Source organism: Panicum virgatum, chromosome 7N (assembly GCF_016808335.1).
Source record: "Panicum virgatum strain AP13 chromosome 7N, P.virgatum_v5, whole genome shotgun sequence".
Classification (NCBI taxonomy): Eukaryota; Viridiplantae; Streptophyta; class Magnoliopsida; order Poales; family Poaceae; genus Panicum; species Panicum virgatum.
The window spans coordinates 22,616,124-22,638,483 of NC_053151.1; the positions used below are offsets into that span (position 1 = coordinate 22,616,124).

Genomic DNA, 22,360 nt, shown 5'->3' on the forward strand with positions numbered 1-22,360 from the left:
ATAAATGATTGCCCAGTCAGGTCTTTCTTGTAATTGCATTGCATCATAGCACTAATGCACCATGTGTTGTTTTCTTTATGTCATTTAGGTACGCTAGACGTACAACGTGCGGACGTGGAGCACGTGCTGACGGAACCGAACCACAAGACGGTGTTGGGTGGACGCATCCTGAAGAAAGAAGGACTTGCTGGAGCAACCGAAGACCCGGCTTGAAGTCGGAAGGGTCCAAGGCCTTGTTAGTACTAACACTAGCTTAGTGTTACTTCCAGGCAAGCCCCGGAGCATAACCCTAATTTTAAGTATTCAATGTTTATTTAAGTATCTCGTGCATTTACGTTCTAGGAGTTGTATGGAACTCTAGTATGCATGTTCTCCCTAGGTACCTGAGGGTCTATACTAGTATGCAGGTGTCGTTAGAAGTGCTCTGCTAAGTAGGATCTCGGTAGAAGTCGAGTGATTCCTGTCACTCGCGAGATTTAAGATCTTGTTACTTGTGGCAATGTGGTTTGAGAATGAATCAATGAGGAAATAGAAATGAAGACCGGGCGGAGATGAATTGGTTCTGGATATGAAATGGATAGAAAGTAAGCCTCCGCCTGTGTCGATTGAGGACCGTACCGTTGTTGGCATTGCTGACCGAGTTTGAACAGTACTAACCACATGCCGGAAGTAGGAGGTAGTCGAAACCGGTAAGCTAAATACCTGATTTGCAATAATACTTTAAATCGCGATCTGCTACACTGGGAGTGGGATGATGGCGGGTGTTGGAGTGTATGTCGCCTCCTAGTTCTCTGGGAGTTCTCTGTGAGGGACCCTTCACCCGGGTTTTGGCAGGCGTGATTCAGACGTCGGGGTAATGATGGGAATGGTTGACATATTTGGTCCGGCGTGGCTGCACGTGTCGTGTGAGTTAGGTCCACCTTGCAAGGTTAAATCGGATCGATTCGCCGTCTCTCTTAGTTAAGAGAACCTTGGTCACTGTGTCACATCGTAGTAAAGAAGTGAAAATGAGAAGAGAAGTATGATGGGATATGTTTGTGGTACTCGGTAAAGATTAATGTGATCAACCATGCTTGCTTTAGATGTCAGGCAAATCTAGTTGGTACTTGATAAACTTAAATTGAGCTAAAATATTAAAAGTAAGGATCCAGTATTAGTAGCTTTTCAGCAAAACAAACTCCAGAGCCAAAAAACTTTGCATGTCTAGATAGTGGGCTAAGTATACCCAAGTCGGGTAAGTCTTGCTGAGTATTAGTATACTCAGGGTTTGTTGTCACCCTGTTTTCAGGTAACTACTGCTGGTTGGAGCTAACCAGGATTCACATTGTGGGCTCGATGTGACGTCCTCACGTCATCGTAGTTATCGTGGTTTTCAAACTAAACTTCTATTTAAATTTCGCTGCATGTTGAACTCTGATAATTTTTTTTGAAACTCATTTTGTAAAGCTCTTCTTTGTAAATTAAATTTGAGAAATTTGGTTTGCTTGTAATCATCTGTGCTCGTCTTCGTGCAAGACTTCCATTGTTTTTCGATCCTTAACCAGACAGACGACTAGATTACACCATTTTAAGTGCGTGGCAACTTGATTAACCATTAAGATGATAGTTAGCGCACTTAAGCCGGTTTAATTTGGACAATTCTGTTACACCGTGCTGCGATAGTAATTCAACCTAGTACGAGAGGAACCGTTGATTCACACAATTGTTCATCGCGCTTGGTTGAAAAGCCAGTGGCGCGAAGCTACCGTGTGTCGGATTATGACTGAACTCCTCGAAGTCAGAATCCAAGCTAGCAACCGGCGCTTGTGCCCGCCGCTCGCCCTGACCCACATTAGGGCGTTCGCGCCCCAAGGGCCCGTGCCATTGGCTCAGTCTGCCCGACCGATGTGCCGTGGCAGGCCGCCTCGAAGCTCCCTTCCTCACGGGCGGCGGGCTGAATCCTTTGCAGACGACTTAAATACGCGACGGGGCATTGTAAGTGGCAGAGTGGCCTTGCTGCCACGATCCACTGAGATCCAGCCCCGCGTCGCACAGATTCGTCCCTCCCCCCTCCGCCCCCATTCAAAAGTTCATGCTCGGAAGGTTGATGCTCATCAAAGATATTGCTAGCAAGGATTCATCCCTCCCCCTCAAGGACCATTCAAAACTTCAGGCTCAGATGCACCATGCTTGTCAAAGATATTGCGAGCAAATATACCGAATAGGAGGGAAGCGGAGTACAAGGAAAAACATGAAGTACTATGATAGTATGATGAGTACGAATATGAGTAAGAATGTACTGGCCACGATGGCTACAATAACCTCAAAAGAGGCCATACCCAAATTTAAGGGTACTATATCACATGGACATCCTAGTAGCAGCAATGATGAACAAGACAGCAAGGACCAAGTCATTGAGCATCCACAAAGATCAATAAGACACCAAGGAACCAAACATCCCCGGACTAATTTCAGTGGACATGATTGTACAAGGTGTCCGAGTATGAACCATACTCTACCCAGATGGAAAGGTTGTACGCTGGACCCAAGCAGACAAAGTTGGGATGAGAACGGCTGATATACATGTGGTATTGGTCATGGGAATTGGTTGAAAGGCAAGAAGGTTTGTAACCCTAGTTCATAGAGTGAAATTTACCTAAAAGGGAATAAAAATGGTTGGTTTCAGTGGAAAATGGTTGTACGTGGTAGCCACACATGGTTCCATGTTCATCCGGGTTCAAACGGACCATGTTGCGGTGAAAACAGATGAAAAACGTGTGCTATAGGTCATGGGAGGAGAAAACCTAGGCCGAACGACCATTCGGTATGTAACCCTGGCCAAAAAATGGAAATGGCCCACAACGGGATGGAAACAGTTCATTTCGGTCCGAAATGTTGTACGACCCGCACATGGAATTATGTCCATCCAGGTGGAAACGAACCATGCTAGAGTGAAAATAGATGAAAAATGTGGGCTATAGGTCATGGGAGGCGAAAACATAGGCCGAACGACCATTCTGTATGTAACCCTGGACAAAAAATGGAAACGACCCACAACGGAATGGAAACGGTTCATTTCGTTCGGAAATATTGTACATGGCACCCGCACATGGAACTATGTCCATTCGGGTGCAAACGAACCATGGTAGGATGAAAATAGTTGAGAAACGTGTGCTAGGTCACGGGAGGCAAAACATAAGCCGAACGGCCATTCGGCATGTCAACATGGCAAAGAAGTGGAAACGTCCCAAAATGGCCCAAAAACATGAAATCAGGCTCAATGCGTAGAAAACGAGTCAAGGACAGGTGAATTCGGCCTCCGGAGGTGATGGGAGGGCTGGGTTTCCGATAACTCACGTGACCAGAATAAAAAACTGGCCAGTTTTTTTAGGCCATACATGTTATCTCGCCCTATCACAGGTGTTTCAGGCAACCCACCAAAACTGTACACCCGGAAGGCTGAAAAATTCCCAGAACTTCTGGGTCGGAGAATGCCCCCCGGGTATAGTAGAGGGGAGCCGATGCGGTGAACGGGTACTTGGGAAACAATGTCCGGCCATGTGTTTCGGGTTGTTTCGTGTGCTCCAAGCTGTACCCTCCTAACCTCGCTGTGGTTGGCGACGGCCGGCCACACCGCGGTTTTCGGCCAGGCTAAACTTCGGTTGGCCGGTGTGGGCTTCGTGTCCCTAGGGATTCTGACGTACGGTCATGTGGCTTTGAACTCATTTCTCAAGTTCGGGCAAGGGGGGCTCGTAGACTGGTCTCGGTGATGGCCTGCTCTAGTTTCCTGCGTTCGGCCTTGGGGATTCCGATGCTTCGGTCATATGTCTTTGAACTCATTTCCCAAGACTCGGAGCATAGTACCAGCAGACAAGGTCGTTTAGGGGCTTGCCAAGGTAAGCCGGGATGGATTTCAGTTGCTCAGGGATTCCGACCGTTTGGTCATGTTGGCTTTGAAACCATTTCTCAAGTTTGTGCAAGGGGGACTCGTAGACTGGCCTCGGCAATGGCTTGCTCTCGTTTCCTGTGTTCGGGCTTGGGGATTCCGACGCTTCGGTCAACATGTCTTTGAACTCATTCCCTGAGCCTCTGAAATTTGCACCGGTTCGCTAAGGCTTGTCACTAGTCGACAGAGTTTGGTTGAAGGTGGGATGAATATTGTTCATTATCGCGCTCAGTTGTCCATTGGCTGCCTTCCTCATAAGTAGAGTCGCCGTGCACTGCATGGAGGGATGCTTTGGGTGGCTTAGCTGCCGTGTATCGGCTGGCGCATGAGTTGTCTTGGACCTGTGACTGTCGGGAGGCCCCCCACCCTTGTGCGGCCAACTCTCAACGCCTGTGTCCCCTCAGTCCCATGGGAACAATGCCGACCATTAATGAGTGCTTGCGTGCTGCTACCTATTTCTTGGGAAGCTGCATTCGCTACAAGCTGCCTTCGTCGCGTCCACCCTTTGTGTGTGATGCGTCGGTTTTATATCCAATCGGCGTTGCCTCGTGGGTAATGGTATCATCGGCCAATTCCACCAAGGCTACCTCGCTTGTGCTATCGGTCCCGGATGACGCAAATGATATAGGATGAGGCTGCTTCGGCTTCTCGTTCATCTCAAAGTTGGAGCCTTCAAATACACGACAGCCGGCCCAGTTGATGCCTAGTGCAGCAGTCGTTGCCGGCTTGTCGAGGTGGACGTGCTACCGAGTTGATCCTGCCAGTAGTCATATACTTGTCTCAAAGATTAAGCCATGTATGTGCAAGTATGAACTAATTCGAACTGTGAAACTGCGAATGGCTCATTAAATGAGTTATTGTTTGTTTGATAGTATGTGCTACTCGGATAACTATGGTAATTCTAGAGCTAATACGTGCAACAAACCCCGACTTCCGGGAAGGGCGCATTTATTAGATAAAAGGCCGTTTAGGCCACGGAAGTTTGAGGCAATAATAGGTCTGTGATGCCCTTAGATGTTCTGGGCCGCACGCACGCTACACTGATGTATTCAACGAGTATATAGCCTTGGCCGACAGGCCCGGGTAATCTTGGGAAATTTCATCGTGATGGGGATAGATCATTGCAATTGTTGGTCTTCAACGAGGAATGCCTAGTAAGCGCGAGTCATCAACTCGTGTTGACTACGTCCCTGCCCTTTGTACACACCGCCCGTCGCTCCTACCGATTGAATGGTCCAGTGAAGTGTTCGGATCGCGGCGACAGAGGCAGTTCGCCGCCCCCAACGTCGCGAGAAGTCCATTGAACCTTATCATTTAGAGGAAGGAGAAGTTGTAACAAGGTTTCCGTAGGTGAACTTGCGGAAGGATCATTGTTGTGACCCTTAAACAAAACAGACCGTGAGTGTATCATCCATGTCATCGAGCCACGGTCCGGCCAAGGCTCCTCACCTTCTCTACGTTGGTGAAGGGCCGCCAAAGTACCCACGTGTAACACCCGGTTTATAAAAGAACATAAACCGAGCAATCATATACGTGCCAGGATCAAGTCACACGTATATACAACAAAATGAATAGTATATCATAGCACATATCATGTAAAAAGATATAATAAATCGAAATACGAATGTTATTTATTACATTAATGACAAAATGTCTGATACAGCAAAAGCGAAGTACAAATACGATAAAAGCTCTCCGAAGCTGAGCAGGGCACCACAGGGACGTCGACTGGGAGATGAACACCTAGAAGTCCTCGTAGTCCTAGTAGCACTGAGCAAACTCCCTCGTGTCGGCAGGAACTGTAACACCCTTGTTTAAATTCCAGCATTTATTAATAAATTTAATCGGCTTTATTTAGATTTTCTAAGGTTTATTGTGCTTAGATGACATTAAAATCTAATTTTGGTTCTTTAGTAATTAAAATTTTACCATAGGTTTAAATTTTGTGTTGCATTCATGCTGGTGCATAGCTTTTAATTGATTGAGTGTGGTTTGAATTCAAGTTTTTTTTTTGAATTCAAACTTGTTTGAATTAGAACTAGAAGTGAGAGAGAAATAGAAAAGGCAAAATCCAGACCCAGCCAAAACCCCAAAACCCGGCCCAAGTCAACCCAGCACCGGCCCACTCCTCCCTCTCCTTTCCCCTCGGCCCAACCCGAGACGGCCCAGCCAGCACCCTGGCCCGGCCTGCCCCGCGCTCCCGCTCGCGCAGCAGCTCCGCTGAGCGCCCGCGCCATGCCGCTCCCCGCTCACACCAGCCGGGCCCGCAAACCAGCCGCCCGCTTGCTCACACGCGAGCGCCGGCCCATCCCACCCGCACTCGCTCTCCCCTCTCCGCGACGCTGACGGCCTGGTCCCGCACGCCAGCTACCCCGCCCGCGCGCGCGTCGCCCCCGCTGAGCCCCCGGGCCCGCCCGTCATCCCCTTCCCCGCCCCCCTTCCTTCTCTAGCGCGCCAGCAAAGCCGATCTCCCCGCCGGAGATCTCGCCGCGCCCAACCGCACGGGGGCCCAGGATCACCGCCGGCCTATAATTGGCCCCAGGGGACCCCCAGCACCCGCACCCCAAGCCAAAGGCCGCCACAAACCCTAAGCCGCCGCACCAGTACAGCCCCGCCGCTTGGAGACCCTGCGCCGCCGCGTCCGCGTTGCTCCGCCGCACCGGAGTCCCAGCTAGGCCGCGCAGCAGCCTTGCCACGACCCCAGGAGCACTACGGAGGCCGCCATCCCCGACCTCGAACCTCGCCTGCCTCTGATTTTCCACCCGAGCGCCGCCACGGTGAGTTGGCTCCTCACCGGATTTCCTCGCCGCCGGCCCAGCTCCGGCCATCCTGACCCCCTAGTTCACTTCGCAGTGCCACCACTCGACGATCCGTGCGGCCCAGGAGCCCGGAGGAGCCCAGCACCGCCCGGACCGCGAGAACCGCCCCACCGCCGCCGCACGACCACGCCGGCGTCCACCCTGCGCGACGTCTCCGGCCACCAGAAGCCCCGGTGAGAACCCACAGCCCTCCCCGATCCTTTTGGCGTTAGAGTTCGTGGTCCGTAGCCCTTGGCGTCGCCCGGAATGCTCGAGCCGGCGAACTCCGCCGCGTTCGCCCGCCATCGCCGCCGCTCACAGCGTCCCGCGCCCCAATCCTCTCCCTAGAGTGCCCCAGTGGCTTGCGCGTGCCACGGACAAGCTCCCGAGCCAAGCCGCAGCCCGAATCGGCAACGGGACGCCGGATTGGCCAACCCCGGCGACCCCCGCCGCGGAGCAGAGGGCTCCGGTGACCTGCGCCGCCGCCCGCGTGCCCGAGCCCTCTGAGCCGCCCATCTAGGAACCAACGGCCGGGATTAGATCGGATCCAGATCTAATCTGGACCGTCAGATCCAAAACCGACAGCCCCGATTCGAAGATACCCCTTCGGCGGCCACTTTTTGCTAAAGAATCCCTGATCTCTTTGCTAATCAACCCGCGGTCCAGCCTTAGTCAAAAGTATTTACGTTAAGGTCCGTTTTTTGGCAAGAACACCCCTGAGCTTCCTAGAATTTGAACCCGCAGTCTAGGCTTGAAGATTTTGCGCGTCAGCCCTTAGAATTAATGTTTATTTACGTCTAGGCCCTCGGTTTTAGCAGAAAGCCCCCTGGAACTTCAGTTTTCTTACAAATAAGCCCCTAGACCTTGTTTTAGGACTAGTTTATGCGTTTTAGCTCCGTTTTTAGCATTCTTTATGTCCACGCGATCGTTGTAACGAGTAGAATAGTTTTAGCTTAGTTTTTCTTGCTGTTGTTATGTATTGATGTACTGTTCTTTAGCTTTTTGTTAGAGTTTGCTTGTATGCTTATTGTTGTGCATTGTTTTGGCCATGTGTTCGTGAGTAGACGCTGATCCAGTTGAGGAGCCCCAGTACCAGTACCCGGAGCAGCCGTCTTCCGAGCACTTTGAGCAGCAGCCAGAGCAGTACGAGGAAGGCAAGTATAACATGAACAACCTATCACCTTTAAATACATTTTCATACTGTATTTTAATACTGTATGCCTTTAAGGATTTCCTATCCAGTTTATATCCTTTAAATATACCTTTGGGTTGCATTTTGGTTAGTTGTGCTAGGTTGCTGCGCTATAACACACTCTGGTCCTTTTTAATTAATTTGATTAATGGTTTACTTGAATTTAATTCTGAGAGTAGCACTCTGTGTGGCTTGAGTGACTCACGTCTCGTTAAAATTGGCTTTTGTTAGAAACATGGTTTAGGGGGGCCAGCACGGTGCTTACTGCCTGGTTGGCCACTCTCCATAAGGACCGGTTCATAGAGCGACAACCTGGGACAACAGCGCTACCATAAGGCTAGAATGGGATAGACTTGGCGTAATAATTAGATCTTTTTGGTTTGGAGTAACTTACCTGCGGGGCAAGAGTAGTAAGCTTCAATGGTCCCTGCTCCTCCGGCTTGGTCTGTGCTTGGATTGCGCTCCTGTGCTTGTACCCCCGGAGGTGGGCCCCATCGTCGCCGACCTAACTCTCGCGGTTACGCCTTACCAACGAGATTCTTTTTAAAGGCCTCGTAGTGAGTCGCTAGTCATCTCACCTAAGGAAGTGTGATGAACAACTGGCGTAGCTCACGACTTGTGGGTAAAGATGTGCAACCTCTGCAGAGTGTAAAACTGGTATACTAGCCGTGCTCACGGTTATGAGCGGCCCAGATCCTCCTTTTGATTAGTGAAGTTATCTCCTTCCGACGAGGGAGGTGCTTCTCGGGGTTTACCTTGGTGGCTTGGTTTTGGTGTGGTTCTCAGTAGTAGTATAATTAATTCTGATTAATTACTATGTAACTGGGTCAATGGTAATTCATCAACTCATAGTAAATAGCTTTAATAAAATTTTGCCAACACTTAAAAGCTAATGTAGTTGAGTCAGCCAGCCTAGAGCCTCATAGTTTGTGTTATACTTGTTGAGTACAAGTTGTGTACTCACTCTTGCCTCTTCTCTACTTTTTTCCTCTTGGCTACGCTACTGCTGCTCAGTTCCTACCGAATCGAGGGAGTTCGTCCAGCGTTACCAGGACTATGAGGACTTCTAGGTGCTTCGTCTCCCAATCGACGTCCCTGTGGCGCCCTGCTTCAGCTTCGGAGAGCTTTTTCGTATTTTGTACTTCGCTTCCGCTGTATCAGACATTTTTGTCATTATGGTAATAAATAACATTCGTATTTCGATTTATTATATCTTATTCGTGATATGTGCTATGATATACTATTCATTCTGTTGTATATACGTGTGACTTGATCCTGGCACGTATATGATTGCTCGGTTTATGCTCTTTTATAAACCGGGTGTTACAGGAACTGAGCAGCAGTAGCGTAGCCAAGAGGAAAAAGTAGAGAAGAGGCAAGAGTGAGTACACAACTTGTACTCAACAAGTATAACACAAACTATGAGGCTCTAGGTTGGCTGACTCAACTGCATTAGCTTTTAAGTGTTGGCAAGATTTTATTAAAGCTATTTACTACGAGTTGATGAATTACCATTAACCCAGTTACATAGTAATTAGTCAAATTTAATCATGATACTGCTGAGAACCATACCAAAACCAAGCCACCAAGGGAAACCTGCCTCGTCAGAGGAAGATAACCCCACTAATCAAAAGGAGGATCTGGGCCGCTCATAACCGTGAGCACGGCTAGTATACTAGTTTTACACTCTGCAGAGGTTGCACATCTTTACCCACAAGTCGTGAGCTACGCCAGTTGCTCATCACACTTCCTTAGGTGAGATGACTAGCAAACTCACTACGAGGCCGTTACAAAGGACACGTTGGTAAGGTGTAACCGCTAAGGATTCAGTCAATGCAACGATGGGGCCCACCTCGAGGGGGTACAAGACAACATAGACCAGCCTCGTAGCGTAGGGACCATTGAAGCTCGACTCCCCTCTTGCCCCGCAGGTAAGTTACTGCCGAACCAAAATGACCTAATTAGTAAGCCAAGACCGTCCCATTCCAGTCTTGTGGTAGCGCTGTTGTCCCAGGTTGTCGCTCTATGAACCGGTCCTTATGGAGAGTGGCCAACCAAGCACTAAGCACCGTGCTGGCCCCCTAAACCATGTTTCTAGAAAAACCATCTTTTAACGAGACGTGAGCCACTCATCCACACAGAGGGCCACTCTCAGAATTAAGTTCAAGTAAACCATTAATCAAATTAATTAAAAAAAAGGACCAGAGTGTGTTATAGCGTAGCAACCTAGCACAACTAACCAAAATGCAACCCAAAGGTATATATAAAGGATATAAAGTGGCTAGGAATGTCCTTATAGGCATACAGTATTAAAATGCAGTATGAAAATGTATTTAAAGTGATAGGTTGTTCATGTTACACTTGCCTTCCTCGTACTGCTCCTACTGCTGCTCAAAGTGCTCGGAAGAAGGCTGCTCCTGGTACTGGTACTGGGGCTCCTCAGATGGATCAGCGTCTACTCACGAACACATGGCCAAAACAAGGCACAGCAATAAGCATACAAGCAAACACTAACAAAAACTAAGAAACAGTACATCAATACATAAAAACAGCACACTAAACTAGTCTAAAACTATTCTACGCGTTACAACGATCGCGTGGATATAAAGAACGCCTAAAACGGAGCTAAAACGCATAATCTAGGCTAAAAACAAGGTTCAGGGGCTTATTTGTAATAAAAACAGGGTTCCAGGGACTTTTCTGCTAAAACCGAGGGCCTAGATGTAATTAGCCATTAAATCTAAGGGCTAGCGTGCAAAAGACCAGGTGCTGGACGGCGGGTTCAATTTTAAAGAAGCTCAGGGGGTCAAACGCTAAAAACAGGACCTCTGCGTAATTATTTTTGAATAAGATCGGACTGCGGGTTGATTTTAACAAAACCGGGGGTCTCTTTAGAAAAAACTCTAGGCCGAACCGGTACGCACGGATCTGATCCGTCAGATCTTAATCTAACGGTTCAGGGTGAAACGGTACGCCGATCTAATCTCGACCATCCGTCTGGGATCGGGCGGCCAGGGCGTGTCTCGAACGCGGGGCGGCGGCGCAAACCGCCGGAGGCGACTTCCCGCGGCGGCGCAGCTCTGGGAACTCGCCGGACTTCGGTGTTTCAGTGTTTCCGAGCTCAAATCGATCGAGATTTGGGTCTAGGACGGACTACGCAACACGCGTAGTCCACCTGGGACCTTTGCGGGTCTCGGTGAGGTTAGCGGCGGCACGTGTGGCGACAGCGGCGGCTCTGCGCGGCGGACTTCGCCGGCGAGTGGGGTTCTAAGGGCGCCAGGGGCTACAGACCACGAAATCTAATGCCAAAAGAACCGGGGAGGGTTGTGGGTTCTCACCGGGGCTCGGAACGGTAGGGAGCGTGGCGCAGGGGAGGTCGTCGGCGAAGCCCGGCGGCGGGATGCGGCGGTGCTCGGGTAAAGGGTCGAAGCAGGGGCGCGCTGGGCTCCTGGACTCCTTGGGTCGGCGCGGGACGCTCCTGCGGCGGCGGTGGAAGGGTCAACGCGACCAGAGCATAACCGGCGGTGAGCAATTGCTCGAAGATTCGCTCACCTGCGGCGGGTCTTGGCGAGAAATCCTACGCGCAGGGGCTGGGGTCGGCGAATGCGAGCTCGGAGGCATTCCTGGAGTCGACGTGGGGCTTCTGCGTGGCTCCGGTGTGCTGGGGTGGGGTGATGTGGCGGAGCAGCAACGGCGCCGTGGCTCGGCACGGCGGCGCAGGGCGGCGGGCTAGGGTTAGGGAGGCGGCTGCGGATGAGGGCGCAGGGAGGGGTCACGGGGGTCAAATAAAGCCGGAGCCCAGGGATTTCGGCTCGAGGGTTGCGCGAGCGCTGCGCGGGGGAGACGAACCTGCCAGTGGGGCCGGGAGGTCTGCGGGGTGAGGCGGGGGCGCTGACGTGCGGGTGTAGCGCGCGGGGCGGGGCGACGCGCTGGGGCGAGCGGGGCGTCGCGCGGAGTGGGCCGAGTAGGCCACGGGCGCTGGCAGGTGGGCCCGGGCGAGCGCGTGCGGCAGGCCGAGCGGGATGAGGCGGAAGGCTGGGCCGTGGCTGGACCGAGCGCAAAGTCTGGGCCAAGCTAGTTTGGCGTGGGTTGGGCCGCATGGCAGGCCGGTCGGCCCGAGCGCGGGAAAGGGAAATGAGAGCGGGGCCCGGGTTGAGTTGGTGCGCTTCCGGGATGGGGTTTGGGTTGGGTTGTTTTGGGTTTGGGTTCTCTTTTCTAATCTCTTTCCTTTTCTATTTCTTTTCTTTTCTAAATCTAAATCAAACAAAGTTTGAATTCAAATACAAATTTGAATTCAAACCACACTCAAATAATTTAAACCATGCACCAGCATGAATGCAACACAAATTTTTAAACCTATGATAAAATTTTAATTACTTAAGGAACAAAATTTTAGATTAAATGCAAGTCTAACACAATAAACCTTAGAAAATTAAATAAAGCCAATTAAATTTATTATTAAATGCTGAAATTTAAATTAGGGTGTTACAGACCCTACCCCCTTAAAGAAATCTCGTCCCCGAGATTTAGCTGGGCTGGCTAGCAAAGAGATCTAGATATGTCTTCTTTAGCTCGTCTTCTCGCTCCCAAGTAGCCTCAGCTTCACTGTGATGACTCCACTGAACTCTGCACATCTTGATGCGCCTGTTTCGAGTAACCCTTTCTGATGTCTCCAGAATCTTCACGGGATGCTCAGTATAAGTCAGATCTTCCTGCACATCTACTCCATCCAGTGGTGCCTCCTCCTCGGGTACTCGCAAACACCTCTTCAGCTGAGATATATGGAAGACATCATGAACTCCTGAGAGGCTGAGAGGTAACTCCAGGCGATAAGCAACTTCGCCTTTCCACTCTAGCACCTTGAATGGGCCCACATACCGAGGTGCTAACTTCCCCTTGACATTAAACCTGCGGATTCCTCTCATCGGAGACACCTTCAGATACACATAATCACCAACACTGAAAGTCAGGTCTCTCCATTTGCCATCTGCATAGCTCTTCTATCTACTTTGTGCAATCCTCAGATTTTCTCGCACAGCCTAAACCATCTGCTCTGCATCATCTATGATCTCAGGGCCAAAGAGCTGCTTCTCACCAATCTGATCCCAATAGAGAGGAGTCCTGCACTTTCTGCCATACAATGCCTCGACGGGGGACTTCTTCAGACTGGCCTGATAGCTGTTGTTATATGAGAACTCAGCATATGATAGGCACTTATCCCAACTAGTACCGTACTGAATAGCACAAGCTCTCAGCATATCCTCCAACACTTGGTTGGTTCTCTCTGTCTGCCCGTCTGTCTGAGGGTGATAAGCCGTACTGAAACGCAACTTCGTATCCAACGAATCATGGAGCTGCTCCCAGAACCGAGAAGTGAACTAAGACCCTCTGTCAGATATGATCTTCTTGGGCACACCATGCAAGCAAACAATCCGAGAGATGTACAACTCTGCAAGTCTAGCACCGGAGTAAGTAGTGTTCACTGGAATGAAGTGAGCAACCTTCGTCAATCGATCCACTACTACCCATATGGAGTTGTACCCTTTCTGTGTACGAGGCAATCCAACAATGAAGTCCATGGTGATTTCCTCCCATTTCCACTCTGGAATCTTCAAAGGCTGCAATAGACCTGCTGGCCTCTGATGCTCAGCCTTGACACGCTGACAAGTGTCACAAATAGCCACGTACTCTGCCACTGAACGCTTCATCCCATACCACCAGAAATGTTCCTTCAGATCATAGTACATCTTCGTGCTGCCCGGATGAATAGAGTAAGTTGTATCATGGGCCTCACTCAGAATCAACTTCCAAAGATCCTTCACATCTGGCACACATATCCGGTTCTTGTACCACAAAGTACCCTGAGCGTCCTCTCTGAAATGTGGGGCCTTGCCCTTCTTGAGCAACTCACGGATCTCCTGCAGCTTCTCATCTTCTTTCTGATGCTGCCTGATCTCTGACTCTAGAGTCGGTACTGCCTCAAATGCTGCACTGGAGGTGTGATGCAAGATGCACAGACTCAACTGTTTGAACTCCTCGCATAACTCTGGAGGCATCTAGAAAGCCACGGCCATGTTGACATAGCTTCTCCTGCTCAAAGCATCTGCTACAACATTGGCCTTACCCGGATGATAGTGAATCTCCAGGTCATAATCCTTGACCAACTCTAGCCATCTTCTCTGCCACATGTTCAGCTCATTCTGCGTGAAAATGTACTTGAGGCTCTTGTGATCAGTGTAGATATCACACCGCTGCCCATACAAGTAATGCCTCCAAATCTTCAGAGCATGCACGACTGCGGCTAACTCAAGATCATGAGTGGGATAGTTCAGCTCATGCCGACGTAACTGCCGTGAAGCATAAGCAATCACTCTGCCCTCCTGCATCAGAACACACCCAAGACCATCCTTCGAAGCATCACAATACACCGTGAACCTCTTCGTCTGGTCTGGCAGAGTCAGGACTGGCGCCGTAGTCAACCTTTTCTTCAGCTCATCAAAGGCCCTCTGACGCTCATCAGTCCACACGAAAGCCACATTTTTCTCCAGCAAAGAAGTCAAAGGCTTCGCGATCTTGGAGAAATTCTCAATGAACCTCCGATAATATCCAGCTAAGCCCAAGAATGACCTGACTTCCTTTACTGTCTGCGGTGTCTCCCACTCTAGCACATCCTTCACCTTGCTCGGATTAACAGCAATGCCTCCCTGAGAGATAACATGACCGAGGAATGGAACCTCGTCAATCCAGAACTCGCATTTGCTGAACTTAGCATATAGCTGATGCTCTCTCAATCTCTGCAACACGAGCCTCAGATGCTCCTCATGCTCTTCTTCTGTCTTGGAGAAGATCAGAATATCATCAATGAAAATTACCACAAAGACATCCAGATAATCCATGAAGACCATGTTCATCAGATGCATGAAGAAAGCCGGGGCATTAGTCAAGCCGAAGGACATGACTGTATACTCATATAGCCCGTACTTGCAGGTGAATGCCGTCTTCGAAATATCCCTAGGACGGATCCTTAGCTGAAAATAACCCGAACGAAGATCAATCTTTGAGAATATACGAGCACATCGAAGCAGATCGAAGAGATCCTCAATACGGGGCAGTGGATGCTTATTCGTGATAGTGACTGCATTCAGCTCCCGATAATCCACACACATCCTCTTCGAGCCATCCTTCTTATCTACCAGCAATAATGGAAAAGCCCAAGGAGAGAAGCTGCGACGGATATAGCCCTTGGCTAGCAACTCATCAATAGTCTTCTTGACCTCTTCATGCTATATAGGTGCCATACGGTAGGGCCGCTTTGCAATAGGAGCTGTGCCAGGCAAGAGATCAATACAAAACTCAATGGCGCGTTCAGGCGGCATACCTGGCAGATCATCCGGAAAGACATCCGGGAATTCAGACACCACGCGAATACCATCCGTGGGTCTAGCCTCCATCTGATGAAGAAATCCCGAGGGCTCTGAAGCACTGACTGTCACCTCTTGGCCATCAGATGCTGTCAGGTGAACTGCCCGATGAGCACAATCAATTCTGACTCCCCACTTGGCGAGAGTATCCATCCCCAGAATCACATCGATACCCTTGGTGTCTAGCACCCTCAGATCAGCACTGAACGTTGCCCCCCATATGGCTACACTGACTCGGGGGCAAACAATATGGGATCTCAACTCCCCTCCCAGTGAAGAAACTAGCAGACACTTCCTTAATGCAGTGGTAAAGAAACTATGCTCCTCAACATATGACTTGGTGATGAAAGAATGAGTAGCACCAGTATCGAAAAGCACTGTAGCTGGATGGGAGTTGACCATGAACGTACCAATAACCACGTTAGGAGCCTCGGCCGCTGACTCGGCCGTCACGTGGTTAACTCTGCCCTGTGCTGGCGCCCTGGGCTGAGCTGGGCGCCCCTGCTGTCCCGCCTGCGCCTTCCGGGGGCAAGTGTTGGCGTAGTGCCCCGGCTGGCCGTAGTGATAGCAGACGCGAGGAGGTGCTAGAGCCTGCTGTCCGGCAGGAGGAGCTGCCTGCCGTGGAGCCTGAGGTGCTGGCGGAGCTGGTGGAGCACGAGCCGGAGGTGCCGGTAACCTCGGGCCCTGACCTGCCTGCTGCTGTCGAGGCGGGTACTGCTGCGGCCTCTGCTGGTACGGCTGGGGAGGCCGGTACTACTGCTGCTGGTACTGCTGAGGTGCCTGGAGGCGAGGACGAGTGTTGCTGCCGAAAGCAACGGGGACAATCTTCCTCTTCTTGTCCTCCATCTCTAAGTGCTTGCGCTCAGTGTTGAGCGCGCTGTCAACCAGATGGTTGAAGTCATTGAAGCGGAAGTTGAGCAGCGCATACTGGAGGTAGTCCTCAAGGCCCTCCATGAAGTGCTCCTGCTTCTTGCGGTCATCCGCAACAGCGGCAGGGGCGTAGCGAGCAAGCTACAGAAAGCGATCACGATACTCCGTGACCGACATAGTCCCCTGAAGTGACAAAGACAGATAGATATCGAAAGATTAACTCAAGATTCATAAGGATAGGGCAAGGGGCATTAGCTCAAAAGAAACCGCTGAATGATTATATTTGAGATTACCTGCTTCAGTGCAAGGAACTCCTTCTGCTTCATCTTCATAACGCCCGCGGGGACGTTGTGGCTGCGGAACCGCTCTCGGAACTGGAGCCAAGTGAGAGACTCGCGGTCCTGAACTGGGTGGGACTCCCACCAGTCCAAAGCTGCCCCTCGCAGCTGTTCTGCTGCGTACAAGACGCGCACACGATCATCGCACTGGGCGATGTCCAGCTGACGCTCCACTGCACGGAGCCAGTCGTCAGCCTGAAGGGGGTCGGACGTGTGAGAAAACGTCGGCGGGTGACCCCTCAGGAATTCAGTATGCCTGTCGCGAGGCTGCGGCGGTGGAGGAGGCGGCGGCTGAGTGTGAGCCTGCTGAAGAGCCTGAACAGTGTTGTTCAGGGTGGCCATCATCTGCATCTGGAGCTGGAAGTACTGCTTCGGAGTCAAAGGCGGAGGCATCGGGATCCCGGTCCCCTGGGTGTTCTGACCCTGGTTGTTCTGCCCCTGCTGGTCAGAACCACGCCTGGTGTTCACCATCTGATTTTGGACAAAAGATTTCACGAGTAAGGATATAGCAGGAATAAATTCAGATGGATATGATAACTCTGTGCGGAAAAAGACTCAGCCATGATAAAGTAGACAGGATAGAGTGGACTATTTTACCCCCAACGATCTAACTCATTTTATTAATTAGTTAACTTTAACATCAGAGTGATTTTCTTTAAACAAATTTAAAGTACTAAGCTATGCAATCGTTCAAAAATCCAAATCAAACATGTAGCATAATAACAAGCAGACAATTTCATGACTTAGCCGAGTTTAACATACGACTCGACCAACACAACGCGTCGCAGAACGTGCTATCGTATTATTATAAAAGGGTCACCTAGCTAATACTCATGGTGGTCAGATGACTGATTCAGACCAAAATCTACGAAAAACTATTCTTTAGAGAGAGAAATCAAGGCAAGACGAGTAAAAGTCATAGAATTCAAGGGGTATAATAGTAAAATAGTTTCAGGAGGCAAGGATTGGAGAGAAGAAGTCCTAAAACTCGACCAGTTCTATCTAGGCTTCGTCCTACAGTCGATATGGCTCTGATACCACTCTGTAACACCCGGTTTATAAAAGAACAAAAACCGAGCAATCATATACGTGCCAGGATCAAGTCACACGTATATACAACAGAATGAACAGTATATCATAGCACATATCACGTAAAAAGATATAATAAATCGAAATACGAATGTTATTTATTACATTAATGACAAAATGTCTGATACAGCGGAAGCGAAGTACAAATACGATAAAAGCTCTCCGAAGCTGAGCAGGGCGCCACAGGGACGTCGACTGGGAGACGAACACCTAGAAGTCCTCGTAGTCCTGGTAGCGCTGAGCAAACTCCCTCGTGTCGGCAGGAACTGAGCAGCAGTAGCGTAGCCAAGAGGAAAAAGTAGAGAAGAGGCAAGAGCGAGTACACAACTTGTACTCAACAAGTATAACACAAACTATGAGGCTCTAGGTTGGCTGACTCAACTGCATTAGCTTTTAAGTGTTGGCAAGATTTTATTAAAGCTATTTACTACGAGTTGATGAATTACCATTAACCCAGTTACATAGTAATTAGTCAAATTTAATCATGATACTACTGAGAACCATACCAAAACCAAGCCACCAAGGGAAACCTGCCTCGTCAGAGGAAGATAACCCCACTAATCAAAAGGAGGATATGGGCCGCTCATAACCGTGAGCACGGCTAGTATACCAGTTTTACACTCTGCAGAGGTTGCACATCTTTACCCACAAGTCGTGAGCTACGCCAGTTGCTCATCACACTTCCTTAGGTGAGATGACTAGCAAACTCACTACGAGGTCGTTACAAAGGACACGTTGGTAAGGTGTAACCGCTAAGGATTCAGTCAATGCAACGATGGGGCCCACCTCGAGGGGGTACAAGACAACATAGACCAGCCTCGTAGCGTAGGGACCATTGAAGCTCGACTCCCCTCTTGCCCCGCAGGAAAGTTACTCCCGAACCAAAATGACCTAATTAGTAAGCCAAGATCGTCCCATTCAGTCTTGTGGTAGCACTGTGGTCCCAGGTTGTCGCTCTATAAACCGGTCCTTATGGAGAGTGGCCAACCAAGCACTAAGCACCGTGCTGGCCCCCTAAACCATGTTTCTACAAAAACCATCTTTTAGAGACGTGAGCCACTCATCCACACAGAGGGCCACTCTCAGAATTAAGTTCAAGTAAACCATTAATCAAATTAATTAAAAAAAGGACCAGAGTGTGTTATAGCGTAGCAACCTAGCACAACTAACCAAAATGCAACCCAAATGTATATATAAAGGATATAAAGTGGCTAGGAATGTCCTTATAGGCATACAGTATTAAAAATGCAGTATGAAAATGTATTTAAAGTGATAGGTTGTTCATGTTACACTTACCTTCCTCGTACTGCTCCTGCTGCTGCTCAAAGTGCTCGGAAGAAGGCTGCTCCTGGTACTGGTACTGGGGCTCCTCAGATGGATCAGCGTCTACTCACGAACACATGGCCAAAACAAGGTACAACAATAAGCATACAAGCAAACACTAACAAAAACTAAGAAACAGTACATCAATACATAAAAACAGCACACTAAACTAGTCTAAAACTATTCTACGCATTACAACGATCGCGTGGATATAAAGAACGACTAAAACGGAGCTAAAACGCATAATCTAGGCTAAAAACAAGGTTCAGGGGCTTATTTGTAATAAAAACAGGGTTCCAGGGACTTTTCTGCTAAAACCGAGGGCCTAGACATAATTAACCATTAAATCTAAGGGCTAGCGTGCAAAAGACCAGGTGGTGGACGGCGGGTTCAATTTTAAAGAAGCTCAGGGGGTCAAACGCTAAAAACAGGACCTTTGCGTAATTATTTTTGAATAAGATCGGACTGCGGGTTGATTTTAACAAAACCGGGGGTCTCTTTAGAAAAAACTCCAGGCCGAACAGGTACGCACGGATCTGATCCGTCGGATCTTAATCTAACGGTTCAGGGTGAAACGGTACGCCGATCTAATCTCGACCATCCGTCTGGGATCGGGCGGCCAGGGCGTGTCTCGCACGCGGGGCGGCGGCGCAAACCGCCGGAGGCGACTTCCCGCGGCGGCGCAGCTCTGGGAACTCGCCGGACTTCGGCGTTTCAGTGTTTCCGGGCTCAAATCGATCGAGATTTGGGTCTAGGACGGACTACGCGACACGCATAGTCCACCTGGGACCTTTGCGGGTCTCGGTGAGGTTAGCGGCGGCACGTGTGGCGACAGCGGCGGCTCTGCGCGGCGGACTTCGCCGGCGAGCGGGGTTCTAATGGCGCCAGGGGCTACAGACCACGAAATCTAATGCCAAAAGAACCGGGGAGGGTTGTGGGTTCTCACCGGGGCTCGGAACGGTAGGGAGCGTGGCGCAGGGGAGGTCGTCGGCGAATCCCGGCGGCGGGATGCGTCGGAGCTCGGGTAAAGGGTCGAAGTAGGGGCGCGCTGGGCTCCTGGACTCCTTGGGTCGGCGCGGGACGCTCCTGCGGCGGAGGTGGAAGGGTCAACGCGACCAGAGCATAACCGGCGGTGAGCAATTGCTCGAAGATTCGCTCACCTGCGGCGGGTCTTGGCGAGAAATCCTACGCGCAGGGGCTGGGGTCGGCGAATGCGAGCTCGGAGGTGTTCCTGGAGTCGACGTGGGGCTTCTGGGCGGCTCCGGTGTGCTGGGGTGGGGTGATGTTGCGGAGCAGCGATGGCGCCGTTGCTCGGCACGGTGGCGCAGGGCGGCGGGCTAGGGTTAGGGAGGCGGCTGTGGATGAGGGCGCAGGGAGGGGTCACGGGGGTCAAATAAAGCCGGAGCCCAGGGATTTCGGCTCGGGGGTTACGGAAGGTGATCCCGGGGATCACGGCCGGGGATGCCGCGCGGACGTTGCGCGAGCGCTGCGCGGGGGAGACAAACCTGCCAGTGGGGCCGGGAGGTCAGCGGGGTGAGGCGGGGGCGCTGACGTGCGGGTGTAGCGCGCGGGGCGGGGCGACGCGCTGGGGCGAGCTAGGCGTCGCGCGGAGCGGGCCGAGTAGGCCACGGGCGCTGGCAGGTGTGCCCGGGCGAGAGCGTGCGGCAGGCCGAGCGAGATGAGGTGGAAGGCTGGGCCGCGGCTGGACCGAGCGCGAAGTCTGGGCCGAGCTAGTTTGGCGTGGGTTGGGCCGCAGGGCAGGCCGGTCGGCCCGAGCGCGGGAAAGGGAAAAGAGAGCTGGGCCCAGGTTGAGTTGGTGGGCTTCCAAGATGGGGTTTGGGTTGGGTTGTTTTGGGTTTGGGTTCTCTTTTCTAATCCCTTTCCTTTTCTATTTCTTTTCTTTTCTAAATCTAAATCAAACAAAGTTTGAATTCAAATACAAATTTGAATTCAAACCACACTCAAATAATTTAAACCATGCACCAGCATGAATGCAACACAAATTTTTAAACCTATGATAAAATTTTAATTACTTAAGGAACAAAATTTTAGATTAAATGCAAGTCTAACACAATAAACCTTAGAAAATTAAATAAAGCCAACTAAATTTATTATTAAATGCTGAAATTTAAATTAGGGTGTTACACCACGGCACCGAAGGCATCAAGGAACACTGATATTGCCTTGCTTGGGTCACGTTCGGCCTGCCGGTCATGCCCCATGCAATGTTGCTATCTTAATCAACACGACTCTCGGCAACGGATATCTCGGCTCTCGCATCGATGAAGAACGTAGCAAAATGCGAAACCTGGTGTGAATTGCAGAATCCCGCGAACCATCGAGTTTTTGAATGCAAGTTGCGCCCGAGGCCTTCTGGTTGAGGGCACGTCTGCCTGGGTGTCACGCCAAAAGACACTCCCAACCCATCATTGGGCATGGATTTGGTGTTTGGCTACCCATGCCTTGTGGTACGGTGGGCTGAAGTTGGGGCTGCCGGCGTATCGTGTCGAGCACCTGCATGTGGTGGGTGACATAAGTTGTTCTCGGTGAAGTGTCTCGGCACGCAGCCAGCTTCTTGGCCTAGAGGACCCATTTAAGACCGTAGCACCTCGGTGCTCAGACCATGATCCCAGGTCAGACGGGATCTCCTGCTCAGTTTAAGCATATAAATAAGTGGAGGAGAAGAAACTTACATGGATTCCCCTAGTAACGGCGAGCGAACCGGGAGCAGCCCAGCTTGAGAATCGGGTAGCCTCACTACCCAAATTGTAGTCTGGAGAAGCGTCCTCAGAGACAGACCGGGCCCAAGTTCCCTGGAAAGGGATGCCTGGGAGGGTGAGAGCCCCATCCGGCCCGGACCCTGTCTCACCACGAGGCGCCGTCAACGAGTCGGGTTGTTTGGGAATGCAGCCCAAATCGGGCGGTAAACTCCGTCAATGGCTAAATACAGGCTAGAGACCGATAGTGAACAAGTACCACGAGGGAAAGATGAAAAGGACTTTGAAAAGAGAGTGAAAAAGTGCTTGAAATTGCCGGGAGGGAAGCGGATGGGGGCCGGTGATGCACCCTGGTCGTATGCAGAACGGTTTTGCTGGCCCGCCTATCGGCTCGGGGCGTGGACTGTTGTCGGCCGCGCCAGTGGCCTAAGCCTAGGGGCCTTAGGTGCCTATGGAAGCCATCGTCGGCACGGCTGGTTCTTGCGTGCCGCAAGGTGCGTCCCTCGGGACGCTGCGCTGCAACGGCCTGCGGGCCCCCCATCCGACCCGTCTTGAAACACGGACCAAGGAGTCTGACATGCGTGCGAGTTGACGGGTTCTTAAACCTGGGAAGCGCAAGGAAGCTGATGAGTGGGAGGCCCTCACGGGCCGCACCACTGGCCGACCTTGATCTTCTGTGAACGGTTC

General features: G+C 50.8%; 1 non-coding gene across 1 annotated transcript; it reads left to right on the top strand.

Moving 5' to 3' along the window:
• Positions 1 to 21,203: 21,203 nt before the first annotated feature.
• On the top strand, positions 21,204 to 21,359 carry LOC120684204. Its single transcript, XR_005679178.1, has one exon. It is a non-coding gene; the product is annotated as a 5.8S ribosomal RNA (ribosomal RNA).
• Positions 21,360 to 22,360: the final 1,001 nt, after the last annotated feature.